Source organism: Phyllostomus discolor, chromosome 2 (genome assembly GCF_004126475.2).
Source record: "Phyllostomus discolor isolate MPI-MPIP mPhyDis1 chromosome 2, mPhyDis1.pri.v3, whole genome shotgun sequence".
Lineage (NCBI taxonomy): Eukaryota > Metazoa > Chordata > Mammalia > Chiroptera > Phyllostomidae > Phyllostomus > Phyllostomus discolor.
In genome coordinates, this window is record NC_040904.2 from 110,698,783 (window position 1) to 110,725,339 (window position 26,557).

The 26,557-nt window shown below is 36.7% G+C and overlaps 1 protein-coding gene across 5 annotated transcripts in view; it reads left to right on the forward strand.

Annotated features, from left to right (window-relative positions):
• Positions 1-26,557, forward strand: part of WASF3 (WASP family member 3) — a 159,618-nt gene that overhangs the window by 49,944 nt on the left and 83,117 nt on the right. For 4 of the 5 annotated variants that reach the window (XM_036018343.1, XM_036018342.1, XM_028504961.2 and 1 more), the window contains one exon: positions 16,424-16,519. The exons of the other annotated variant lie outside the window; for it this stretch is intronic. The gene's annotated coding sequence lies outside the window, so the exon portion shown is untranslated. The remainder of the gene's footprint in view (positions 1-16,423; positions 16,520-26,557) is intronic. 5 annotated transcript variants of the gene reach the window in all.

Consider the following 26,557-nt stretch of genomic DNA (forward strand, 5'->3'; position numbering starts at 1 on the left):
TGACATTGTTTGGGGCTAACTGGTTTGGGACTCTGTGTTTCCTAGACTTACATGTCTTTTTCCTTTGCCAAGTTGGGAAAGTTTTCTTTCATTATTTTTTCAACTAAGTTTTTCAATTTCTTGCCCTTCCTCTTCTTCTTCTGGGACTCCTGTGATTCAGATGTTGGCACATTTGGAGATGCCACAGAGTCTTCTTATTCTCTCTTCTTTTTTGAATTCTTGTTTCTTCTTTCTGTTCTGGTTGAGTGTTTATTTTTCCTTAATGTTCTAAATCATTGATTTGAACCCTTGCTTCCCTCCCTTCACTGTTGGCTCCCTGTGAATTTTTCTTTATTTCACTTGGTGTAGCCTTTATTTCTTCCCTTATGCTTTGCTGGAACTCAGTGAGTTCCCTGAGCATCACTAACACCAGTGTTTTGAACCCTGGATCTAATAGGCTGACTATCTCCATTTTGTTTAGCTCTTTTTCTGGGGTTTTATTCTGTCCTTTCATTTGGGCCATATTTCTTTGTCTTCTCAATTCAGCAGCCTCCCTGTGTTTGTTTCTGTGTATTAGGTAGAGCCACTTAGACACCTTTTCTTAGTGTACCTGTTAAGTTGTATGGGGTGGAACCTGAGATAATTGCCAAGGTAGGGCAACCTACCTAGCACTTCACTGCTTTGTGGCTCTGTATGTGAAGGAGGAGTGTTGAAGGGACAGTGCCACCGCCTGACTGCTGAGGCTTGCTTGGCACTCACTTCGTTTCCAGTCACTTGACCCACTTCCTGTATGTGACTGGCTGCTCTCCAGCTGTTACCCTGTTGGGGGTTCCAAGAGTGAATGGGTTAGCCTGTGTTCTGGGACTGTGCAGGCCCTTTAAATGGACTCTCCTGAGAGACCAGCATTTTTTTCTGCCACCCCAAACTCCACTAGTTTTCACAGCCAGAAGTTTTGAGGCTTTATTTCCTGCCAGTGGAACCCTAGGCTGAGCAATCTGGCTTGGAGCTGGGATCGCTCTCTCCCAAGGTATTCCTCCCAATTTTTACCCACCACACGTGAATGTGGGACCGCCCATTCAGCCCGCCACTTTGCTGAGGACACACCACATCCTCGGCACCCCAGCCCCACTCCTCCTATCCATCTGGATGAATATGGCTTCTTTAAATTCTTGGTTGTTTGGGCCATACAGTTCTATTTTCTGGCAGTTCTGGATGTTTTTTCTTTTGAGGTTAATTGTGATCCTTCTTATGGTTGTGCAAGGAGGCAAATCGGATTTGCTTGTGCCTCCATCTTGACTGGAAGTCTCAACTGTTATCTTCAGATGGGGCCTCCCTGGAATCACTGGTTTGTCATTTTGTGGGGTCACAAGCAACAAGGAAAATGCCAGTACACTGGCCAAGGATACAGTGTCCCACTTTTTAAGAAGGGAAGTTTAGAACATTCTGGGATTCTGGGATTTCCAACTGGGTGAGCTTATTGCATGTATGCTATCTGCAGTATTCTGGAACAAATTCTTTCAAGGATCCCTACCTATCAGGACCTCTGTTCCTCTGTCTGTCCGTCTGTCCTGTCTGCTCCTGTCTTGTCTCCCTTCTCAGTCTGCCTTTGCTCTGAGGTTTGCAAAAGAAACTGCCTGATGATTTCAGTTGCTACCACATTTGTATTTAGTGTTATAGATTGTTCCATAATGTTGCTAACCCACTTTTAAGCACTTTCTGTTAGTCTGCAATCTTTTCTCAATCTGGAGGCTTTATTTTGTCTTATGTAAGCTGTTATTATTTTATCTTTTTATGCCTATTTCACAAAAGCTCATTAACTTTTGGCTGAATTAAAACGAGTGTTCTCTTGACCCAAATTCTCTTACTCTTTGCCTGGGTAGAGCCCAACACTTAAAGTGGTGACCACGGGGCCAACATGAAGTCACTGGACACAAGGCAGTTCCAGCTTTTACGGTTGAAGTAGGTCAGGGAAATGCACTGTGATTTTTTTGAAATGGGGCCATTCCAGAAAATTCACTTATTTGAGACAAATGTTTTTTGAGTATTACCTGTGTGCCAGGCATTGAGCCAGGTAGTAGGAAGTACAAAAGAGAAAATGAAAAAGATATTTCATAGTGAGGAGAAAGGGGAGTTCAGGGTCATAAGTATTAGGATTCACCTGGGGCTGCTCAGGGCCAGATCTCTCAACCACGAACATTAAAAAGATGAAAAAAAAAATCACATGGTCCTATGGAGCCAAAGCATCATACAAGTAGATAATTCATTTATCCTTTTAAAAATCGATCCTGTTTACTATAAGTTTCTGAATATTTTCAACCTCTAAATTCTCAGGTGTCTTAGCAGTTTAGAATTTCTGTTGTGGATGAATAACTGGGCAAATTTAAGACTAGAACTAAACCTAAATTTCTTCAGTCACCTGGTTTTAGGTTTTTGTGTGCCATTTTTGTTCACTGTTTTCTTCTGGACCCGACACTGATGAGAGTTTGCTGTAAACTCCTTTCTCTTCCACCCTAGTGGGTGTTACAGTCCATTGTAGAACAGGTTGTGGTGGTGGTGGTGGTGGGTTAGTTGCGGGCAGTAGCAGTGATCTGTGCTGTGTCGTGTTTATCATGTGTGAGGCCAGGTCCTTCCCATGGATTAGCTCATTGAATTCTCACTGTCTCATTTTCATAGTTCAGGGAAATTGATACTGAACTAAATCATCTGGAATCTTAGATTGTGTCACTGGGGATGCCAGTTTGACCTTGTGTCTGGCTCGAGAGCCCCAAGCACTGCGGCATTTTGTTTTGCCCCTCTGGTTTGGTGGACATAGATACGGGGGAGCAGACTCTGCCAGGTAGCTAGTTGAGCAGTGCTCTGCAGCCAAAGTGACCACTGAATCCGCTCTCTAGCCAGAAAGGGGCCTGGAGGTCTAGCCAGCAGGATGGAAAGTGTAGGGAAATGCAAATGTGGGGTCAGTCATGGTGCGATTGGAGCATGAGAAGTGGCAGGGGCCACTCTGCCAGGCAGCTGGAGAGAAAGCCTAGCATCCTGATTTCAGTTCTCAGGAATTGGCCATGGCTGCTCCCCAGTGGGGCAGAGAGGGGTCTTTTTAAGCAGGAGTATGCCTAACGTGACAGCAGTGTCAGGAATTAGAAGATAAAACCAGTGGCACAGGCAGACATGTGTTCATGGGGTGGATGTGCTGCTTCCCCCAGGCCACATCTGATGTCTGCCGTTCTGAGCACTGCATCTCTTAAAGGATAACCTGAAGGGCACCTGGGAAAGGTTGGCAAGACTAGAACGTTTGCCGATCTTCACATACTTGGAAGCTTGTAAACTTGTAGGGTTTAACAGATTCTGATTTCACTGGGCAGAACAGAGAGCATTGGTTTGAAGACGTTATGAAGATGTAAACTTTACCTGAATGTAAAGACAGTCCCATTTCAAACCTGTTTCTCAGTTCATGAGGCTACAAAATCATTACTTCCCTCTCCCTGAACAGTGTTCAAACAGAAGCTTACAGAGATATGGTACAGAGGGCCCTGCACTAAATAGGGGCAGGTCTCAGCCCTTACAGCTCTTGTCTTTGCAGCTCTTCAAGCCTGTGGGCCTGTGAGTTCCCTGGAGACAGGCCTTCAGACACATACATATTTTAACTCTGGATCTGGAACTTTTGGACCTCCTCATGATGTCCTAATACAAGGTCTGGCACAAATAATGCCCCCCCCCCCCCCCTTTTCATTACAAAATCATAAGCATGTACTTCTGTAACATCACAATATCTCACTCAAGCACAACATGTGACATTTTAGGTGGAATGTTCAAATGAAAACTGTAAATTAATAGACCCATATATTATTACCCTACCAACCACACTCATGCAGGCCTTACTTGTGCCAGACCCTGCATTTAGGGGTAGTAATAGCACTTATCTTTATATTAACTTTGCCTATGCTGTGCATCTGAAAGGACAGTAATCAGTCTTTTGTTGTCGCCTTGTTCCACATGCAGATTTTAAGTCTTTCTTGTTTATTGCAGCTGGAACTAGTTTTTCTTTCTTTTGCTTTTCTCATGGCACTTTGCATGGAACTCTTGCCACAGAGCATTTTCCCACTTGGAGCATTGTGACTTTTTGTAAAAAGCATCACCTTTGTTTGATGATTCATGGTTGTATTTCTCATACATAGGAGGAGGACAGTAAATGTCTGGTTAAGTCAATGAGTGGTTGTATCTGGGCTATCAGATTTGGCCAGGGACTGTTCACCCAGAGATACTGGCCATCTATGGATCTCTGCAAAGTCATACTATATCAAGAACTAATCGTTCTTCATATTTTACTAAGCAGTCACTGTTTATTAAGTGAAGGGAAAGAAAATATGTTTTGTGACCCTTGTATTTATGTCTGTGATAAGTAATTTTTAAATGAATACATTACTCACAACTGGGAGACTTTGTCTTTACCTGTACTCTCATAGAATAGATAACATGTTTTCTCAATTGTTAACTGAAAGTGTACGTAGCTGAAAGTGATACCAATGAGCGTTCCATGGATGGTGGCTGGCTAACATTATTTTTTACTGTAGCAGTGTCCTTTCTGCTTGTTTTAGATTTCTTGTGTATGTTTTACTCTTCCCTGTCAGCTAAAGCTTTCTGGGGGCCAAGACCTTGTTACTTAACCGTATTTTGCGATGTATAACACGCACTGCTTTTGCCCCCAGAGGGGGGCAAATTTTTGAGGGAGAAATAAGGATGCTCATTATATATGTATATAATGATTACATACCATGTGTATAATAATGGGTATAATAATCCCATGTATAATGTGCACAAAATTATGGGAAAGCATTATTCAGGGGAGTGTATTATACATGGCAACATATGGTAACATTGTAACATATGTAACATTATGTTACATAAAAAGTAACATTGTTTTTACCTTACCTTCTACATAAGAAGCTCCCTTATAGGTTAAATTGAATAGTGGGGCCAGCTAAGTGTGTTCTTACAGGCTCTTATTTAAAAGATGTGGGACCATTCTAGCAATGGAAATTGAGGCTCAGATAACCAACCTGAGAGGCCAAGGGAAGCACAAAGATTGCTGTTTTATAATGGTGTTAGCCATATACTTATTGCTAGAAATGTTCATACTAGACATTCTGATAGATGTGTTTCTCTGAAGCTTATAGAGCTACATGTTCTAAAGTATCTAATACTCTTGCAAACAGAGCTTTATTTGTGAGTAGGTAAGAACATTAATGCCATGCATGATCTCATGGATACAGAGGAACTTAGAATTTGAGTCTGGTTAAGACGGTAGCACTGGAAAATCAAGGGGTAAGCAGATACCTGGAACATGTGTAAATGTTGTAATATGCTAGCTTCTGATTTCTAAAACTAGAATTCAGAAGCTTAAGAGAGATGGCAAGGACCAAAATAGTAAACAAATCCTAATATAATCAGATTGGGATAATGTTGGCAGATTAACAATGGGTCATTTAGACACAGCCTGTTCTCAGGTTAAATGTTTTCATATCACAGAATTTTTTATTTTATATTGACTTTGGATGTTGTGGATAACTAAGATTAAAGGACATATTACTAGGGAAAACTTTATTACCATTGGCCTTTTAAAATGCTCTGTAAAACAAAAGAAAGATATTTCATAAGTAAAATTCAGTCCTCTCTCTCACCAGAGGACAAAGGCATATAAGCTGAATGTGAACTGAACTGCTTAGGATGTGAATGATCTGTAGTGTATTTGAAATGACCTGAACTCATCATAAAGCTCTCTCTCTGGTCCTTTCCTACTCCCCATATTCCCTCCCTCCCTTCCTTCCTGAAACAGACATATTTTACTAGACAGTTATTTATCCTGGCTTTATTGTCATTGGTCTATGAGTATTTTCTAAGTTGTGACTTGCTTTGGTTTCATGATAGAGTTTTTTTTTTCATTGACTAACATAAGGAATTTTAATTTAGTAATACTATTTTAAGAGTTGGACTGAGATCTGGAGTCCATGTGAATACATTTTGGTGTCACCTTATTGAGGACCTTATTTGAAATCTGAATGAGGAAGAATAGATACCTGTTTGATGGGATGTTAAAGGGTAGGGTTCTTAAAGATCTGGCAGTTTGTTCCTTTCTTTATTACTTGTTCATTCATTTTTTCAACAAATATTTGAGCATCTGTATGTTCTTCATCTTGGTATTCTTTTCTCAGATACTGGTAATAAACCTTTTAACTTGTTATCTCAAGCCTGAAATCTTAAGAGCTACACTGTCCAGTACAATAGGTTGCTATTTAAATTAATATTAATTAAAATGAAATAAAGATTCAGTTTGTTAGTCACACTAGCCACATTTCAGGCACTCTGTCAAGTGCTCTGTGTGGCTGCAGGCTGCCATGTTGGACGGTGCCCCTCTGTAAAATATGTTCATCGTTGCAAGGAGTCCAACCAGACCATGCTGCCTTAGTGTTCTTTGACTCCACCCTCTGATACATCTCAGCATCCCACCCACTTCACCATCCAACAGCTATATCTCAGGTTTGTTCCCTTTAAAACTTTCTGCCCTCTCTTATTTTAGGTCTTCATCTTCTGTCATCTGAATGAAGGCTCTAATGTTACCAAGCCCTCTGAATCCTTCCCTACACACCTTATCTCCAATGGCAGTTAGCCTTCCCTTGTGCTCTCTTGATACTAAGTATATATACCTTTACCACACTGAATGCTAATCCCTTGTTTCTATGACTTTTCTTCTGGTGGACCAAAGAAGAAAATCCTCTTGGAGGTGCAGGATTGGGTTTTAATTTTCGAGGGGAGGGCCACATACAGTGCCTGACCCATTACCATAATAAGTATCTAGCAGATAGAGCAATGAATGGATAGGTGATGGAGGCTGCACCAGGTTACATTCTGAGTGCAAGAGACAATTAAGATGTATGGAAACTAGAAGAAAAGAGGGCTTTCATGTGGGGGGAACATCATGAATGCAAGCCCATTGGTAGGAAATTACATGGTGACTCTGCTCCTAGACTAGCCACAAAAGAACATTTTTGGTATCATTCAGAGCTTAACTAGGGGGACATAAACAGAATTTCAACTTTGGTGTTACATGTAAATATGTTTCCCTGTGCTTGCTAACATAATACCTCTTAGTAGAGGTGCTGGGTTTCACACTTAATAACCTTAACCTGTAACTTCAGAGGAGTTAAAAATAACTTTGCCCTGTAAAACTAGGCAATATGCTCCCAAAATCTAGTTAATATATCAAAACCTTATGGTTATGGTTTATAACTTTAAGTTATAGAAATACAAGTTTATGACTTATGTTAGACATGTTGGCAGCACAGTAGGAAAGAAAAAGGCTGTCTGACACAGCAATTAAAAAGAGTGACTGGCCAGACATACCTGTCCTGACCCTGTCTCTTTTAAGCTGTTATCCTGGGCAAGTCACCTTCCAGTCCTCAATTTCCTTATTTTTAAATGGAGATATTACTGGCCCTGTGAAGAATAAGTTAAATATATATGTCACATAATAGCACTATGCTTAGTCTTGAGTAAAGCATTCACCAAGTGATAGCTAATAATGAAACAATAGTTACATAGCCTTTCACAAAATGGGAAAACTCATAGTTGTGTTTCCCAAAGGGAGAGTTTATACATGTTACCAAACATAAATGGTAATCCAAAAAACATAGTCAGCTAGAAAAAACCATCCCTAAAGTGAAGTGTATAGTGTTGGTTATTTTCAAAATCATGCAGATAAGATGATCTGGGAGAAGTAAAATTTGGCCTGCATAATTTAAAACCCAGGGACAGTTCTCTGTATTTGGAAATAAGGTGATCACTTACTTATGCAAATTACTTAGGAAAAACTTTTCCACCCCCCCCCCCCCCCCGTTATTCTGTATAATCAAGAGTGTGCTCTACAGCTGCTCCTAAGGAAATGGAAGAAAATTATGTTCCACTTTTAATTTTAAATAAGCAAACTAGTAGGACTTACATAAATTAGAATGTCATTGAATGATCTTTCTATTTTTTTCATACTTTCAAGAAGATATTGACAGTCTTGACTGTGTAGGTTCCTATTATCTAAAGACCTACATATAATTCAGGCATGTGCAGATAGTTATCTATAGTAGACTGAAAGCTGCTTTTTTTCTCTTTGGAAACTGCACACTTCTCCCTTCCTCTGCCTGCCTGGCCTTCCCCTAGTCTCACTCCGCCCCATCTGTCTGACTTCCCCTGAAGCTATTTGATACACCCCACCTCACTTTCAGTGCCATGTTATTGTTTTTAACCATCTACCTTATTATATTGTATTATAATTAGTTATATTCATGAAACTGTGAGTTCTTTGATGAGCATTCATTTTCTTATTTATTTTTGTGTTTGCAGTGCTTAAAGTGGGGCTGATTTATACATGGTGCTTGGTAAAGTTTTGCTGAATTAGTAAGTGCTTAGTCACTAATTTTTCTTGTAGCTCTTCTAAGTATACTGTAGCTCTCCTTGGGAGAAAACTATATTGTGCTCTTTGCTACCTCACAGCTCCAGCACATTGTAACCAATGTCAGATTGTTTTGTAGGCTTGCTGTGAATATCAGTTATCCTGGAAACACTTTATGGAATCAATTCAACAGATACTCAATCTTTGTTATTTTGTCCCCATGTTATGTACTATTAAAATATGTATATAGATGTGAGATGGCTGGCTGAGCTGCCACAGGGGGCAGCTGAAAAGCTGGAGAGAAATTCAGTGGCTGGTGGGTTCCCCCTGGGAAGTGTGGGGTCTAAACCCCAAGCTGGGCTTCTCAGCCTACAGCACCAGAGCCAGGAAAGGAACCCAACTAAAATCTAGCTGTGAAAAGTGGCAGGGTTTCTGGCTGCCAGGAAGAGACAGCTGGAGTCACAGAGAGCCTTTTAAAGGGCCCAACACATATAATTTCAATTGCAGCCACTTACCCTTGGGTCCTGGCAAAAGATGGGTAGAGTGGACTAGAGATGCTGGAGGAAAGTCTGAGGATGGAGGCTTTGGGGAGAGAACTGAGGGAGCAGCTGCCAGGATGCCTGTGCTGAGTCATCCCCCATATTGAAGGAGCCATCTTGCTCAGGCAGAGTACTCCCCTCCTCCAAGTATCATCAGCCTGAGGGGAAGCAATAGCTGCCCCCTCCCCCCACCCAGGAATTATTCTGCCCTACTCTGTGGTGCTTAATAAGCCTGATTACTGATTGCAGATTGACCAGATTAACAATGGAAGGAGACAGCCACAAACTGTGGATTGCTGGTAGCCTTAAACAGGCTGCCTAGGGCCAGACTGGGACACTGCCTGATATCACCAGGGGCGGATCCAGAAAGAGAAAATAGTGAGATGAATTCTGCCGTGGACTTCATGATTTGTGTTTCTCTCCTGCATAACTTTTTAACATTCATTTCTTGACCTTCAAGTCTGTGCATATTAAGTCACTAGTTTTTATAGTATAGTTTATTTCAAATCCTATATTTTGTGCCTCCCTTCTCTTATTCCAGTTTACCTTTTTCTTCTTCTTACATTTGCTTTAAATCTTATATTCTCTCTTGCTACAACTTGTTTCCTTTTCACATCCTTACTATTTCTGCCCTCTCCAGCCTCTCAAAACCATTATTCTTGTCATTATTCATCTCACATTCTTTTTCCCATTCTTAAAATACCCTTATTCTCTCCACCCTTATCGGATCTTTGCTCATTGGTTGTGGATATGATGATTGTTGTTGCATTCCTCCAATTTTATTTATAGATCTTCACTACTTTCGTATTTCAAATCTGAAATTTTACCATTCCCCTCTCCTACTCCATTTTGCCTACCTCCCGTCCTTTTTTTGTTTTAAATTTTGATATTTCCCTATCTTAGCCTGGTTTTCATTCCTCACTCTTAGTATTCCTTCTCCCTCTTACCATCTCAAAATCACTTTTTTCCTTTGGACATCTCTTAAGTTTTTGTTTCTTTTTCCCCCTCTTATACCCCTCCCACCTATATTAATCTTTGCTCGATATTGTTAATAGTGCTGTGATGGATCTCTTTTTTACAATTTGGTTCCCTTTTTTTTCTTCTCTCACTACTTTTTAAAAAAATTAATTTATTGTTTTAAAATTTCTATTTAAACTTAATATTATATGCTTCTCTTCTGTTATTCCATTCTGTCTTCTTCCCTCCCTTTTTTATTTATGATGTAAATTTTTCTTTTTCTCCCTTCTCCTTATACCTATTCCTTGCTCTTACTATTGCTTCTCCCTCAACTCTCTCAAAATCATTTTTGTTTCAGTTAGTTCATACTCGTTTTTCCTTTCTTATAATAGTCTGAATCACTTTACACTTCTATTAATACTGGCTCATTTGCTGTTCATATTGTGATTATGGGTGGGGGTTAATGTTACAGGTGTGGGTTTGTTTCTTGGGCTGTTTGTTTTTTTTCTGGCAGCACCTGTACAACAGCACACAAGATGTGGTGGGCAGAGTGACTCTCAATCAGCCAGCCAGAGGGAAAGACCCACCAAAGAATGACCCAACAACAACAACCAAAACTCATTTACAAGCAGGGAGCCCACATAAATGGCATAAAGGTATTCCAAGAGAATTGAATTCAAGAGATCAAAGAGATTGCACCACTGAATTCACAGATCTCCTACGACAGAAGGTCACACCATGAAGACAGGGAGTCAAAGCAGATCAGTCTAAGAAGCAGAAACAAACAAAAAGAGTCACTTAAAATGGGGAGACAAACAACCCCCCAGTTGAAAGCAAAGGAGGAATCTCCAGAAAAGTCCTAAATAAAATTGATATGAGCGAACTATCAGAGCAAACTTTGAGTTCAAAATAATGGTTATAAAAATGCTCAATGAGCTCAGTGAGAACAAGAAAGACCTCCAGGGAAACTACAAGGAACTTACTGCATACTACACCAGCAATGAAAAAGGACAGAAACTATCAATAAAAGACAGGAGGAAATGAAGAATACAATATCTGAAATGAAGAACAGAATAGAAGGAATTAAAAGCAGACGTGATGAAGCAGAGGATCAAGTCAGCAAGCTGGAGGACAAGGTGGAAAACAATTCCCACACAGAATAACAAAATGAAAAAAGTCAAAAAGGACAAAGAGGGGTTAAGGGAGCTGTAGGACAACATGAAACATAATATCTGTATCATAGGGATACCAGAAGGAGAAGAATAGGAGCAGAGGCTAGAAAATCTTTTTGAAAAAGTAATGACAGAAAACTCCCCTAACGTGATGAGAGAAAAAGTCATGCAAACCCAAGAAGCACAGAGGGCTCAAATCAAAATGAACCCAAAGAGGCCCACTCCAGGATATATCATAATTAAAATGGCAAAATTTAAAGACAAAGAAAGAATCTTAAAGGCAGCAAGGGAAAACGGCTAGTAACATACAAGGAGCCCCAATAAGGCTATCAGCTGACTTCTCAATGGAAACACTACAAGCCAGAAGGGAATGGCAAGAAATATTCCAAGTGATGAAAAGCAAAGGACTGCAACCAAGACATTAGTACCCTTCAAGGCTCTCATTTAAAATGGAAGGTGAAATAAGGAGTTTGCCAGACCAAAAAAAAAAAAAGAGCTAAAAGTATATATTTCCACCAAACCAGCATTGCAAGAGATGCTAAAGGGACTGCTTTAAGAAGATGAAGAAAAAGACGGGGAGAGAGCAACACAGGTACAAAGGGAAAAAATGGCACTGAATAAGTACCTATCAATAATAACCTTAAATGTAAATGGATTAAATGCTCCAATCAAAAGACATAGGGTAGCTGAATGGTAGCAGAATGGAAGAAAATGGGATGTGCATACATTCTGTCTGTAAGAGACCCATGTCAGAACAAAAGATCTACAGAGACTGAAAGTGAAGAGACAGAAAAAAACTATTCCAAGAAAATGGACGTGAAAAAAAAGCTGGGGTAGCAATACTACTTACCAGACAAAATAGATTTCAAAACAAAGGCCATAAAAAGAGACGCAGGAGGACACTTCATAGTACTTAAGGGAATAATTCATTAAGAAGATGTAACCCTTGTATACATACATGCACCCAACATAGAAGCACCCAAGTATATAAGGCAAATTTTGGAGGACTCAAAGATATTGACAGCAACACACTCATAGTAGGGAATTTTAAACCCCATTGTCAACAATGGATAGGTCTTCCAAAGAACCAACAAGGATATTGTGACATTGAACAACACTCTAGCTCAAATGGATTTAATGGATATATAGAGAGCCTTTCACCCCAAAGAAGCAAAATATACATTCTTCTCAAATGCACATGGAACATTTTCAAAGATAGACCACATGGTAGGACACAAAACAAGCCTCAGCAAATTCAAGAAAATTGAAATCATATCAAGGGTCAGATCTTAATGGCTTGAAATTTAGAAACCAATCTCAAGGAAAAACTCAAAAACATTCATATTCATGGAGACTGAATAACATGCTATTAAGTAATAAATGGGCTAATAATGAGATGAAGGAAGAAGTCAAACATTTGGAAACCAAAGAAAATTAACACACAACAGCCTAAAACCTATGGCACACAGCAAGTCCTGAGAGAGAAGTTCAAAGTAATACAGGACTACCTAAAAAAGATAGAGAAATTTCAAGTAAACCACCTACCCCCCAAATCTATAAGAACTAGAGGAACAAGAACAAAGCACAGAGTGAGTAGAAGAAAGGAAATGTTCAAGAGCAGGGCAGAGAGAAATAATATAGAGACTAAAAGAACAATTCAAAGGATCAATAAATCCAGGAGCTGGTTCTTTGAAAGGATAAACAAAAATTGACAAGCTTTTAACCAGACTCATCAAGAAAAAAAGAGAGAGGACCCAAATAAATAAAATGAGAAACAGAAGAGGAGAAATTACAACTGATACCACAGAAATACAAAGGATTGTAAGAAATTACTATGAACAACTATAGGCCAAGATTGTACATCCTGGGCAAAATGGACAAATTTCTAGAAAAAATATAATCTACTAAAACTGAATTAAAAAGAAGCAGAAAGTCTGAACAGACTAATAACAACTAGTGAAATAGAAGCAATAGTCAAAATACTCTCGGCACACAAAAGCCCCGGACTGGATAACCTCACAGACAGATTTTACCAAATGGGAAAATTAATTCCTACCCTTATCAAACTATTTCAAAAAATTCGAGAACAGGGGAGACTCCCAGACTTGTATGTGACCAGTATTACCCTAATTCCAAAACAAGGAAAAGCACAACAAAGAAAGAAAACTACAGGCCAACATCACTGATGAACATAGATGTTAAAATCCTCAACAAAATATTGGCAAACCAGATCTAGCAATACATTGAAAAGATCATACACCATGATCATGTGGGATTCACCCCAGGGATTCAAGGATCGTATAATATATGCAAATCTATAACTATAATACATCACATAAACAAAATGAAGAACAAAAATCACATGATCAAATCAATAGATGTTGAAAAAACATTTGATAAAGTACAACACCCATTTATGATAAAAACCTTCAGCATAGTGGGGATAGAGCCAGGATATCTCAATATAATAAAGGCCATATATGAGAGACCTACAGGCAACATCATGTTCAACAGGCAAAAACTAAAAGCTTTCCCTCTAAAATCAGGAGCAAGACAAGTGTCTCCACTTTCACCACTTTTATTCAACGTAGTATTAGAAGTTCTAGCCACAGTAATCAGGAAAGAAAAAGAAATAAAAGGCATCCAAACTGTAAAGGAGAAAGTAAAACTGTCATTTGCAGGTGACATGACAATGTACATAGACAACCCTATAGGCCACCAGAAAACTACTTGACCTAATAAGTGAACTTGGAAAAATAGTGGGATACAAGGTCAATATTCAGAAATCGAAGGCATTTTTTTGTATACCAACAATGAAATATCAGAAATAGAAACTAGGAAAAAAGTTCCATTTACTATAGCAACAAGAAAAGTAAAGTACGTAGGAATAAACTTAACCAAGTAGGTAAAAGACTTGTACTCAGAAAACTACAGAACACTGAAGAAAGAAATTAAAGAAGATACAAATAATGGAAGCATATACCGTGTTCATGGATTGGAAGAATTAACATCATCAAAACGTTCATCCTACCCAAAGCAATCTATAGATTCAACGCAATCCCTATTAAAATACCAATGACATACTTCACACATTTGGAACAAATATTTCAAAAATTTACATGGAACCAAAAATGACCCGGAATGGCCTCAGCAATCTTGAGATAGAAGAACAAAGTAGGAGGGATTACAATACCCAATGTCAGACTGTATTACAAGGCCACTGGAATCCATACATTCTGGTGGTGGCATAAGAACAGACACATGGATCAATGGAACAGAATAGAGTCCAGAAATAAACGCATGTCTCTGTGGTGAATTAATGCATGTCTCTGTGCATGTCTCTTAAACGCATGTCTCTGTGTTTGACAAAGGGGGCAGGAGCATACAGTGGAGTAAAAACAGCCTCTTTGACAAATAGTGTTGGGAGACCTGAAATGGTACATGCAAAAAAATGAAACAGGACCACCAACCCCCCCACCAAGCACCAGAATAATCTCAAAATGGATAAAAGACTTAAACATAAGCAGTGACACCATGAAAGTCCCAGAGGAAAACATAAACAATAAAATTTCAGATACCCTACTTAGCAGTATTTTTGCTGATATGTCCTTTAGGGCAAGGGAAATAATAATGGGATTACATCAGATTAAAAACCTTTTACACAGCCCTGACTGGTGTATGTCAATGGATTGAGCACCAGCCTGCAAACCAAAGGGTCACCAGTTCAATTCCCAGTCAGGGCACATGCCTGTGTTGCATACCAGTTCCCCAGTTTGTGGCATACAAGAGGCAACCACACATTGATGTTTCTCTCCCTCTCTTTCTCCCTCCCTTCCCCTCTCTAAAAATAAGTAAATAAAATCTTTCAAAAATAAATAAAAACCTTTTGCATGGCTAAAGAAAACATTAACAAAATTAAAATGGAACCAACTCTATGGGAAAACATATTTGCTAATGATACCTTGCACAAGGGTTCAATCTCCAAAATATATAAAGAACTTATAGGACTCAACACCAGGAAGACAAACAATCCAATTAAAAAATGGGCAAAGGACCTGAACAGACACTTCTCCAAGGAGGACATACAGAGGGCCCAGAGGCATATGAAGGCATGCTCAACATCACTAACCACCAGAGAGATAAAAATTAAGACAATGAGGTACACCTCACACCGATCAGAGTGGCCATGATTAGCAAACAATAAGTGCTGGTGAGGATGTGGAGAAAAGGTAACCCTAGTACACTGTTGGTGGGAATGAAGACTGGTACAGCCACTGTGGAAAACAGAATGGAATTTCCTCAAAAAACTAAAAGTGGAGCTACCTTTTGACCCAGCGATTCCACTGCTGGAACATACCCTACGAATCCTGAAACATAAGTTCAAAAGAACCTATTCACCCCAATGTTCATAGCAGCACAATTTACAATAGCCAAGTGCTGGGAACAGCCTAAGTGTCCCTCAGTAAATGAGTGGATCAAAAAACTGGTATATTTCACAATGGAATACCATGCAGCAGAAAGAAGAAAGGAACTCCTACCTTTCGGGACAGCATGGGTGGAACTGGAGAGTATTATGCTAAGTGAAAAATGCTAGGCAGCAAAAGACAATACCAGCTGATCTCACTTACAAGAGGAACCTAATGAACAAAACAAACAAGCAAAATAGAACCAGAGGTATGGAAACAAGGAACAGATTGACAGTGACCAGAGGGAAGGTGGGTGGGGCATAAGATGGGAAAGAAGGGTAAGGGTCTAATCAGTGAATAGGTATCAAAGGCCTAGGAGCATGGATAACAGGGTGGGGATTGACTGGGAAGCGGGTGTGGGTAAGGCATGGGAGAGCAATGGGGGAAAATTGGGACAACTGTAATAGAACAATAGTCAGTCAATAAACATGTATATAGTTGTTGCCAAGATTTTTATTGAATTTAAATATTTTTGTGTTTAATTAATTCAAGTGTTCATATCTGATAGAGTTCTTGTGTGAAGGGTAAGTTCATTGTGGTCAGTAACAAAACCTAAACCGTATGTGTTGTTTTGGTAAATGAATTGAGCGTATCAGTTGAATAAAGTTATAATATATTTGGCTTTTTATTTTTTTGTCCTTTGGCTATTATTTACTATGATTCCTTGAAGTTAATTTCAGAGCTTACTCCAGGATAAGGAGTTGGAATTATATAGGAATTCACATACCTCATTAGCTCCTTGCTTTAATTTAAAAAGAACTACTTCTGGGATTAGAGCTCTCTTGATGAAATTGTTAAAATGTGAAATTTGAATTTATGACTTTCTTAAAGACTTGAATGCATTTTGCTTGCCAGTATTTAATTTTTTTTTCTTTTTAGTTTTAATTTTGATTTGCTGTTACTACTGATATCTGAGCCAAAGTGGTGATGCTGCCTGAGGGAAATATCTACATCCCCTAAGTCAACACTGACACGGTAAGAGTATCTGCCTTTTACCCTTAAAGCCATTTAATTTTCATAATGTTGTAGTTTAGAATTTTAATTAGAAATAAAATAGGTAAAATACATTAATATTTAAAAGTATAAAATGTTAATATATTTTAACAGAAATATTAAGAGATAATATTTTAGAATATTATCTTTGAATCATAATCAATAGTAAGAATTTGATATATTCTCATATTTTATATGAATATTAAATGTAACTATATAGTTTATTGAACTGGGGTCTCATTTTCACCCCTGTATATTTTGCCCATTTACTTTTTACCTCTTGAGGTTTAAGTAGTTTTTTAATTCTCTGATCCTTGTTAATAGTGAGTTGGTAAGAGAAGTGAAGATGATAAAACAAGCCTAGTCAGTTTTTACCATCTCTTACTCTGAACTGAAATGAACTGAAGTGCTCGTGAGTCCAACAGTGGCTAATATGAGATTTTGAATTATTTAAGGATTTAAATGGTTTATTCTGCTCTGTCTTTGAGGGATAATGCAAGAGTAGTAAGACATAGCAGACTATTCAGATAAGTTATTCCTTTGAGCTTCACTTTCCTCATGTATAAAAATGCCATCATTTGCCCTTAATGTTTTATAAAGTTGTAAAAATCAAATGAGATGTTGTATGTGGAAGTGTCCTCCCCTTCCCCCTCCTTTTTTTTTTGGCAAGTGTAGATGGAGAATAACAGGTCTTTGGATTTGAGATGGGTATTGAGAGAGAACATATTCTTTTAATATCTGTGCAGGAGTATCCAACCTTTTGGCATCTCTGGGCCACCCTGGAAGAAGAGTTGTCTTGGGCCACACATTAAATGCACTGTGACATGTAGTCACAAAAAATTCTTATAATGTTTTAAGTAAATTTATGATTTTGTGTTGGGCCACATTCATAGTCATTGTGGGATGCATGGCTTCAGGCTGGACACCCCTGCTTAGAGGAGAGGATACTAGGAGACTTGATTTCAGATCCTATTTCAGTTTGACTTTGGGAATATCACTTTATTAATTTACTGTTGGAAAAGTCAATTTAATTCTCATACTTTCAGTTTGCAGATAAATTTTCAGGAATATGTCTGTATTCTTTGACTACAGTGGAATTACTGTATTTTGTCATGTATAATGCACATCTTTTTGTGCAAATTTTTGAGGAAGAAATAAGGATGTGCATTATACATGGGTAATACTAATTCCGTATCTATATAAATGTTTTAAATTTTTATTTATGCTTATGCATTAGAAGTGCAACTCTAGAAAGCAATAATGATGCCTGTATGCAAAATAATACCTTGAAATATGATAATTGGTTTTGTTTCTAAATATAAATTAAAAAATTGAATAAAAAAACTAAAATGAAAGATATTTTTCCTGAAAGTTGGGGCCAAAACATGGTAACACATTATACACAGGAGCACATTATACATGACAAAATATGGTAAGCAAGAAATCAGTATCAGATAACTGGGAAATCTCCCAATATTTTGAAATTAAATATAACATTCTGAAAATACCATGGGCCAAAGAGGAAGTCTAAAAGGAAATTAGAAAATAATTTAAACTGAATGAAAATAAAAATACAACATCAAAATTTATGGGATATACCTAAAGCATTACTTCAAGGGGAAATTTACAGTGTTAAAATCTTATATTAGAAAATGGAAGTTTTAAAAGAATTAAAAGTTTCACCTTAAGAAATTAGAAGGCAAAGAGCAAATTAAACCCAGAACGAGCAGAAGATGAAAATAATAGAAAGCAGAAATCATTGAAGTAGAAAACAGGAAAACAATTTTAAAGAGTCAGTGAAGACAGAAAATTGTTCTTTCTGTCTTCTAATATATACAAAATTGATAAATCTACAGTCACACTAATCAGGGAAAAGAAGAGAGAGCAGACATTTCTAATATCAAAAATAGAGACCTTAAATATAAACCCTACAGATATTAAAAGGAAGCTAAGGGAATATTAAAACTTAGATAAATGGACAAATTCCATCAGAGACTTAGTTAGCTATAGCTACCACCTTACTCAAGAAATTGAATTTGTAGTTAAAAATGCCCCCCAAAAGGAGGTCCCAAGTCCAGATGGACTCACTGGTGAATTTTCCCAACCTAATAAGAAATTAATAATAACAATAGGTACAAACTTCAGAAAATAGGGAAGGAACACTAATTTATGAGGCCAGTATTACTGTGATACAAAAAAAAAAGGTATTTCTCAACAAAATATTAGCAAATTTAATAGAATTTATATAAAAAGGATAATATACCAAAGTACAGTTTATTCCATTGATGCACTATTGGTTCCTCATTTGGAAATAAATCAATACAGTTCACATTAGCAACAAACTAAACAATCAAATTTTTAAAACCTATATCATCATAATAGATGTAGAAAAATATTTAATAATATTTACCATCCACTCATGATAAAAACTCAGAAAAATAGGATTAGAAGGGAGCAGCAACTTTTTCAACTTAATAATAGGTATATATGAAAATATTATATCTAACACCATAATTATTTGTGAAGGACCTAAATGTTTTTTCCTAACATTAGGAACAATGAAGAATGGTAACTCAACATTCCTATTCAGAATTGTCCTAGTCAGTGCAGTAAAGCAAGAAAAAAGAAATAGAAGGCCTTTGGGTAAAGAAAAAAGACAAATCAAATTCAGAATTCCTATAGCAAAGGACCTGAGACGTGTAGAGTTTAGCTTTCTAGGCTCTGTGATATAGAGGAAAGGCTAGGAGGAGATCAGAATAGATGTTCAATGACAGTAGACAACATTAACTGTATTTTGTTTGTTTTTTGTGGTTATGATCTAAAAATCATGAAAACCAGGGGAACATTTATATTCGGTTGTGGTTTTAAGTTTCTGTTTTCTTTTTTTTTTTTTTTTAAGTTTCTGTTTTCTTTAAAGTTAAAAGTCAGCATAATCTGTTGGGAGTTTAAGTTCAACATTTTCTTTCTAATATGTGCAAACAGCTCTGTGTAGTACTTAAAAGTTATGTATTAAAACTTTATTAAGCAGCTCTTTTTGTTATGAAGAAAGAGAATGAAACAACATCAAGATTTTCTCTTAAAACTTAAGAGGGCAAACAAAATATTTGTTAAATTTGTTATAACTATCATTTGGCTTTGGATGATTTCAAATTGTTTTGTTTGCTTGCTGTCTATATCTTAGAATGCATTGACATGTTTTATGTGATAATATAAGCCATGTATTATGCTTATTGATTTCTGCTACATAATTTTCAAATGCTTGCTTAATTTTATGATGGTTGGCAGTGTAGAATTAAGGAAATCTTAAGTCCTATTCCCAGTTGCCTGGGATAGTTATTTGACAAGACAGTACTCTGGATGGTTTGCTAGAATCATTTTCTAAGTTTTTTGCAATAGAATAGTTTTTCAGCATAAGTAGAATGCTTAACAAATTTATATAAATATATAATTTAATAACTATGCATTTCTACTTCAATGGCATATTTGTGACCAAATCAGTTGGTGCTGCATACTTTGGATGGTAAAGGGGTATAACAGAGGCAGTGTAAGTTGAGTAGTTACTAGAAAATCTTGGGTTCAAATGCTAAAAAATAGTCTTTTTGCCTTTGAGCAAAATCCACTTAAATCCTCGATCCTTCATTTTTCCCTCATTTGTAAAAGGAGAACAGTAATCTTTATTTCCAGTTATATTGAGAAATAATTGATAACATCATTGCATCACTATATAAGTATAAGGTGTAAGGCATGAAGTTTTGATTTACATATATTGTAAAATGATTATTGTAATAGATTCAGCTAACATCTGTCTTCTCATATAGAGATAATAGAAGTAAAGAAAGAAGAAGAAAGGAAAATGTTTTTTTCCTTGCGATGTGAGCTCTTAGGATTTATTATCTTAACAATTTCCTTATGGAGCATACAGCAGTGTTAGCTATAGTCATGTTGTACATTACATTCCTAGTGCTTATTTATTTTATAACTGGAACCTTGTGCCTTATGGAAGTTTGTAATCTTGATGAGCTGCTGAAAACTTTAAAACAATACTAGAGTATCGAGCAGACAAAGAATACTCAAATGGTGATGTTAATAGAGGATATTTGTTGGAGAAATATTAAAAGACTGGAAACTGAGGGAACCAGTTTTGAATTGGATTGGAAAAATTATTACAGTTGCGTTTTCCACAGAAATAACAAAAAAATCCTAAAGTTTGTGTGGAACCACAAGAGACTCCAAATTGCCAAAGACTCCTAAAAACAAAAACAAAAACCAAACAGGAACTATATTACAAAACTATAGTAATCAAAACAGTATAGTGTTGGCTTAAAAACTGACTCAAAGATCAATGGAACTGAATAGAGTCCCAAAATAAATTCACACTTATACAGTCAATTAATTTACAACAAGAGAGCCAAGAACATGCAGTGTGGGAGTGGATAGTTTCTTCAATAAATGGTTTTGGGAAAACTGGACAGCTTCATGAAAAATAATGAAACTAGACTACTATCTTATACCATACCCCAAAATAAACTCAAAATGGATTAAAGACTTGAATGAAAGACCTGAACCATAAAATTCTTAGAAGGAAACATAGGTAGTAAGCTTCTTGACATTGGTCTTGGAGATAAAATTTTGGATCTGACTCCAAAGCAAAGGCAACAAAAGCAAAAATAAGGGGTACTGCACAAATTTTTAGCACCGTAAAGGAAACCATCAACAAAATGAAAAGGCAACTTTTTAAGTGGGAGAAAGTATTTTCAAATCATATATCTGATAAGGGGTTAGTATGGAAAAAATATATAAGAAACTCATAAAATTCAATAGCAAAAAATCCCAAACAGTATGCTTTAAAAATAGGTAGATGATCTAAATAGATATTTTTTCCAAAGGAGAAATACAGATCGTCAGCAGATACATGAAAAGATACTCAATATCACTAATTGTCAGGGCAATGCAAATGAAAATCATAATGAGATAACAGCTCAGATCTGTTAAAATGGATGTTATCAAAAAGACAAAAATTAACAAATGTTGGCAAGGATGCAGAGGAAGGGGAACGCATGTACACTGCTGGTGGGAATGTAAAATGTTCCAGCCACTTTGGAAAACAATATGGAAGTACCTCAAAAACATTAAAAATAGTACTACTGTATGATCAACTATCCCACTTCTGGGTAACTGAAAAAAAGGAAAACACAAATTTGAAGATATTTGCACTCCCAGGTTTATTGCATTGTTATTTTCAATACCCAAGATATGAAAACAACCTAAGTGCCCATTGATGGGTGAATAAATAAAGAAGATGTGGTATATATGCAGTGGAATACTATTTAGCCATAAAAAAGAATGAAATCTTGCCATTTGTAGTAACATGGATGGACCTTGAGGGCATTATGCTAAGTGAAATAAGTCAGACACAAAAAGAAATATAATTGATCTTATTTAAATGTGCAATTTTAAAACAACAATTAATAGCAACAACAAAACCCAAATTCATAGACACAGAAAACAGATTGGTAGTTGTGAGAGGTGGTGGGTAAGGGGTGGGAGAAACGGGAGAAGGGAGTCAGAACATCTAGATTTCGGTTATAATTGAGTCCTGGGGATATAATGTACAGCATAGTGACCAAAGTTAATGATACTGTATATTGCATTTTTAAAAGTTACTAAGAGAGTAGACTTTAAAGTCCTCATCACAAGAAAAAAATTTTTAGTAATTATATATGGTGATGGATGTTATCTGGACTTATTGTGGTTATCATTTCACAGTACAGTTGACTCTTTCAATGTGGGTTTGAACTGCACAAGTTCACTTATACATAGAAACACATGTTCAAGGGGAAAATTTGTTTTCCATCCCAGTTGGGAATCTGAGTATTTAGAGTACTGACTTAACTTATACATGGATTTTTTACTACAGAGGGTAGTTAGCACCCCTATGCCCATGTTCAAAGGTCAACTGTATATACAAATATTGAATCATGTTGTACATCTGAAACTAATATAATATTATATGTCTATTATACCTCAACCCCCTCCCCTCCCCAAAAAACTGTGACATCTGACTGAACTGGTTTCAAATTTAAGTTCTTATACTTACTAATCATGTCATTCTGGATGAGCTACTTTTTGAGCCCCGATTCCTTTTTATCTGCTAAGTAGGGGCAATATCAACCTGTAAAGTTGTAGTGGGATGTAAAAGACATAATGTATAGAAAATGATCATATATGTAAAACATTCTCACTTGTCATCTTTAAACTGGTGTACTAATACAGCTTTATGATTTTGTTTCTTTGGTGATTTTCTATGAAGTTACTTAGAAACCCTGACTAATCCTCTTTGGTGGTAATCAGGATTTACTGTCGGATGTGTTTAGAAGGTTAGAGCTGATAGGATGCCAGGCTTGATGATTGAGATCAAGTACATAAGTTGCAAATTTGAGGTATTTTACCCTCTAGTATTCCTCTTCCTGCTTTCATGGGTCAGACAATTGAGAATAGTTAACTCATTGTTACCATTTTAACTTTACCTGTTAACCATTTAAACTTTCACAAACACATTTTCTAGTTGTCAAAAGTACTATCATCATGATGATTTTTATTTCTAAAAAACACAGAAACTCAAGTTTAGTAGCATGTATGCTATAGCTTTACTCCTATTTTGACTTTATATTATTTTGTTTTCTTTATGAATATGAAACTGACAAAATATGGCTATTTTTTACCAACAAAAGTGGTCATTTCTTATTGTTTGGCTTGTTTCTCAGAGTTTGGTAATAGTGGTTCCTTTACACAGTGGGCCAAACATTTAATTTGGTATTTTATAATCTGTTGTTTACTCTAGGAACTTAAATTTATTTTTAATGCATTTTGGATTTTTCTTGTTAATTTTTTTGGTGAATGTCATTCTCAAATAATTGAGGCAAAAGAGTAAAAGAAAAAAATATGTGCTATATCTTTCTTAGCAAAAAGAAAAAATGCTAACTCATTTTTGAAAAAAGTTTTATGGTTAACTAAATAATTAGAAACAAAAACTAAAGATTGTTAAGAATGGAAACTTGAGGCCATAGGTCATACATAACAGGTAGATTCTGAGTACCTGAAAATTCTTTTTGAAGTTTTCAACTTCTTTGAGTTTGGTGTTTTTCAGGAAGTCATATCTCCTTAGTAAATGTTAAAATACTTTTGAGGTTTTAGCTCCTGAGTATTTTGATGTTTTGCTATATTTTAATGTAGTAAACAGCTTATGAGCTTTTCCTATTGGTCACAATGTGAGTATAGGCTGATTGTGGTTCTGATAGCTGGCCTCTTCATCTTATCTAATTAAAGTGAAAAGGGAGGTAGTGAAATTTTTTGTCAAGTATTTGTTCACAGGCATAATGTCTAGTGTTTGTGTTTCACTTTATGGCTTTCAAGTGTATCATCTCATCTCATCACAGTACTTTGAGGTAAGCAGCAGATACTGTTGCTTCCTTATTTTAAATAAAGACAGGGGTTAAGTGGGATTAAATAATCTGCTTCCCCAGGGCTCAGATCTTGAAGAATTTGGAGCTTCTGCTTGTCACTCTGTCTACTTCCCTGTGGGCTTGTGTGGCTGCTGTTCCAGAATGCCAGACTCCTTGAAGAAGAGCTGTCTGTATTCAGACTTTTTGAAGTGGGACCCTGTCTGATTAGGTTGGTAGAGACAAATTCCCTTTAGATGAGAGAATTGTGTAGGAGGAAAACCTTTTTAAGGAATTGAGTTAGCATTTCCGCTTGCTGTTTTTAATAATGCCATTAACTGTAGCCTTTTGTAAATATTCTTCTGGAGCTCTGTGTGTGTAGTCACTAAATTTATTTTTTATATCTGCTTTTTTCTGTGTGATATTTAGTGGCTCATGATTTGTTTCTGATTGACCATGTTGTTAGAATATAAATATTAAATAAGTGTTCAGTGACCTCCCACTTTATCTTCTGCTCTTATCTTTCACTCACCTCCACTGATCCTTTTTTAAGACAGGTTTATTGAGGCATAATTGACATACAATAAATTCTGACTGTTTAAAATGTACAGCCTAACACTGACATATGTATATATCCATAAGACCATGACCACAAATAAAATAATGAGCACATCATTACCCACAAGCTTTCTAATGGTTCTTTGCCATCTGCCCCCCACATGTCCCCAGCCTGCAGGTAGCCATTTATCTGCTCTCTGTCACTAAAGATTAGTTTGCATCTCCCAGAATCTTACTGTAAAGGAAAAATACTCCTTTGTGTATCTCCTGTACTCTCAATACTTCACTACAACTGCCTCACTTCTGACACTAGATGTGTGGCATTTCTACACATCAGGCAACTTTGCAACACCAGCTGAGTGTCCTGCAGTTCCACTGAGTTCTGACATTTATCCACCTGGAAATAGTATTAGATCCCTCAGGTAGGGCTTTTGTTTAACAAGACTGCCCCCTACCCCACTCAACTTCAGTTGAGAGGTTCCTGTGACACCCTACAGTGGCTTAATTAATTAGTTTGTATGGCTTACAGAACTCAGGAAACCAGTTAGAAACTTACTAGATCATCATAACTGTCTTGAGATTCATCCATGTTTTTTGCGTGTATAAGTTATTCTATAAATAGTACAAGTAATTTATCCATTCACCTGCTGATGGAGTTTTGGGTTATTTTGGCTATTACGAATAAAGTGTGAACATTCAGGTACAAGTCTTTATGTGGGTTAAATGCTTTTATTTGCATAAACACCTAGGAGTAAGTGGCGGAATCCACTGGATTAGTGTGTGTTTAACTTTTTAAGAAAATGCCAAACTGTTTTCAAAGTGATTGGGTTATTTTACATTCTCTTCAGCAGAGTATGCGAGTTCCAGGTTCTTCAGATCCTTACCTGTACTTGGTATGGTCAGTCTTTTGAAGTTTAGCCATTCTTTTGGGTATGTAGTGGTATCTCATTTTGGTTTGGGTTTGCATCTCCTTAATGACTAATGATGTTGAACATCTCCATGTGCTTATTTGCCATCTGTATCCTTCTATGAAGTTTCTGTACATGTATTTTGTTTCTATTTTCAATTGGATAGTTTCTATTGAGTTCTATTTATTTATTTTGAATTCCTAAATTTAAAAATTTTTCAATTACATCGGCATTCAATATTATATTAGTTTCAGGTTTTCAGCATATGGTTAGACATTTATATAACTTATGAAGTGATTCCCCCATGAGTCTAGTAACCACCTAACAACATACATAATTATTGTACTAGTATTGACTACATTCCTTATGCTGTACTTTACATCCAAGTGACTATTTTGTAACTGCCAAATTGTGCTTCTTAATTCCTTCACTTTTTCCACTCAGCTCCCAAACTCTCTCCCATCTGGCAGTCTACGATTTATTTTCTGTATCTGTGAGTTTGTTTCCATTTTGTTTATTTATTTTGTTTTTTTTTTAGATTCTACATATAAGTGAAATAACATATTTGTCTTTCTCTGGCTTATTTCACTTAGCATAATACCCTCTTGGGTATTTATGTTGTTGCAAATGGTAAGACTTCATTCTTTTTTATGGCTAAGTAGTATTCCATTGTATTGCTATATATGTACCACAATTTCGTTATATACTCATATGTCCATAGACACTTAGGTTGCTTTCATGTCTTGGCTGTTGTAAATAATGTGCAATAAGCATAGGGATGCATATATCTTTTCAAATTAGTGTTTTAGATTTCTTTGGACAAATACACAGAAATGGCATTGCTGAGTCACATAGTAATTCTATTTTTAATATTTTGAGGAACCTCTATATATTTTTCACAGTGGCTTCAACAATTTGCAATCCCATCAACAGTGCAGGAGGGTTCCATTTTCTCCACATCATCATCTTCAACACTTGTTCTTTGTTGATGTATTGATTGAACATCTTTTCATATGTCTATTGCATATCTGTGTTCTCTTTGAAGAAGTATCTACCCAGATCCTCTGCCCATTTTTTAATTGGATTGTTGTGGGGTTTTTTGGTGCTATATGAGT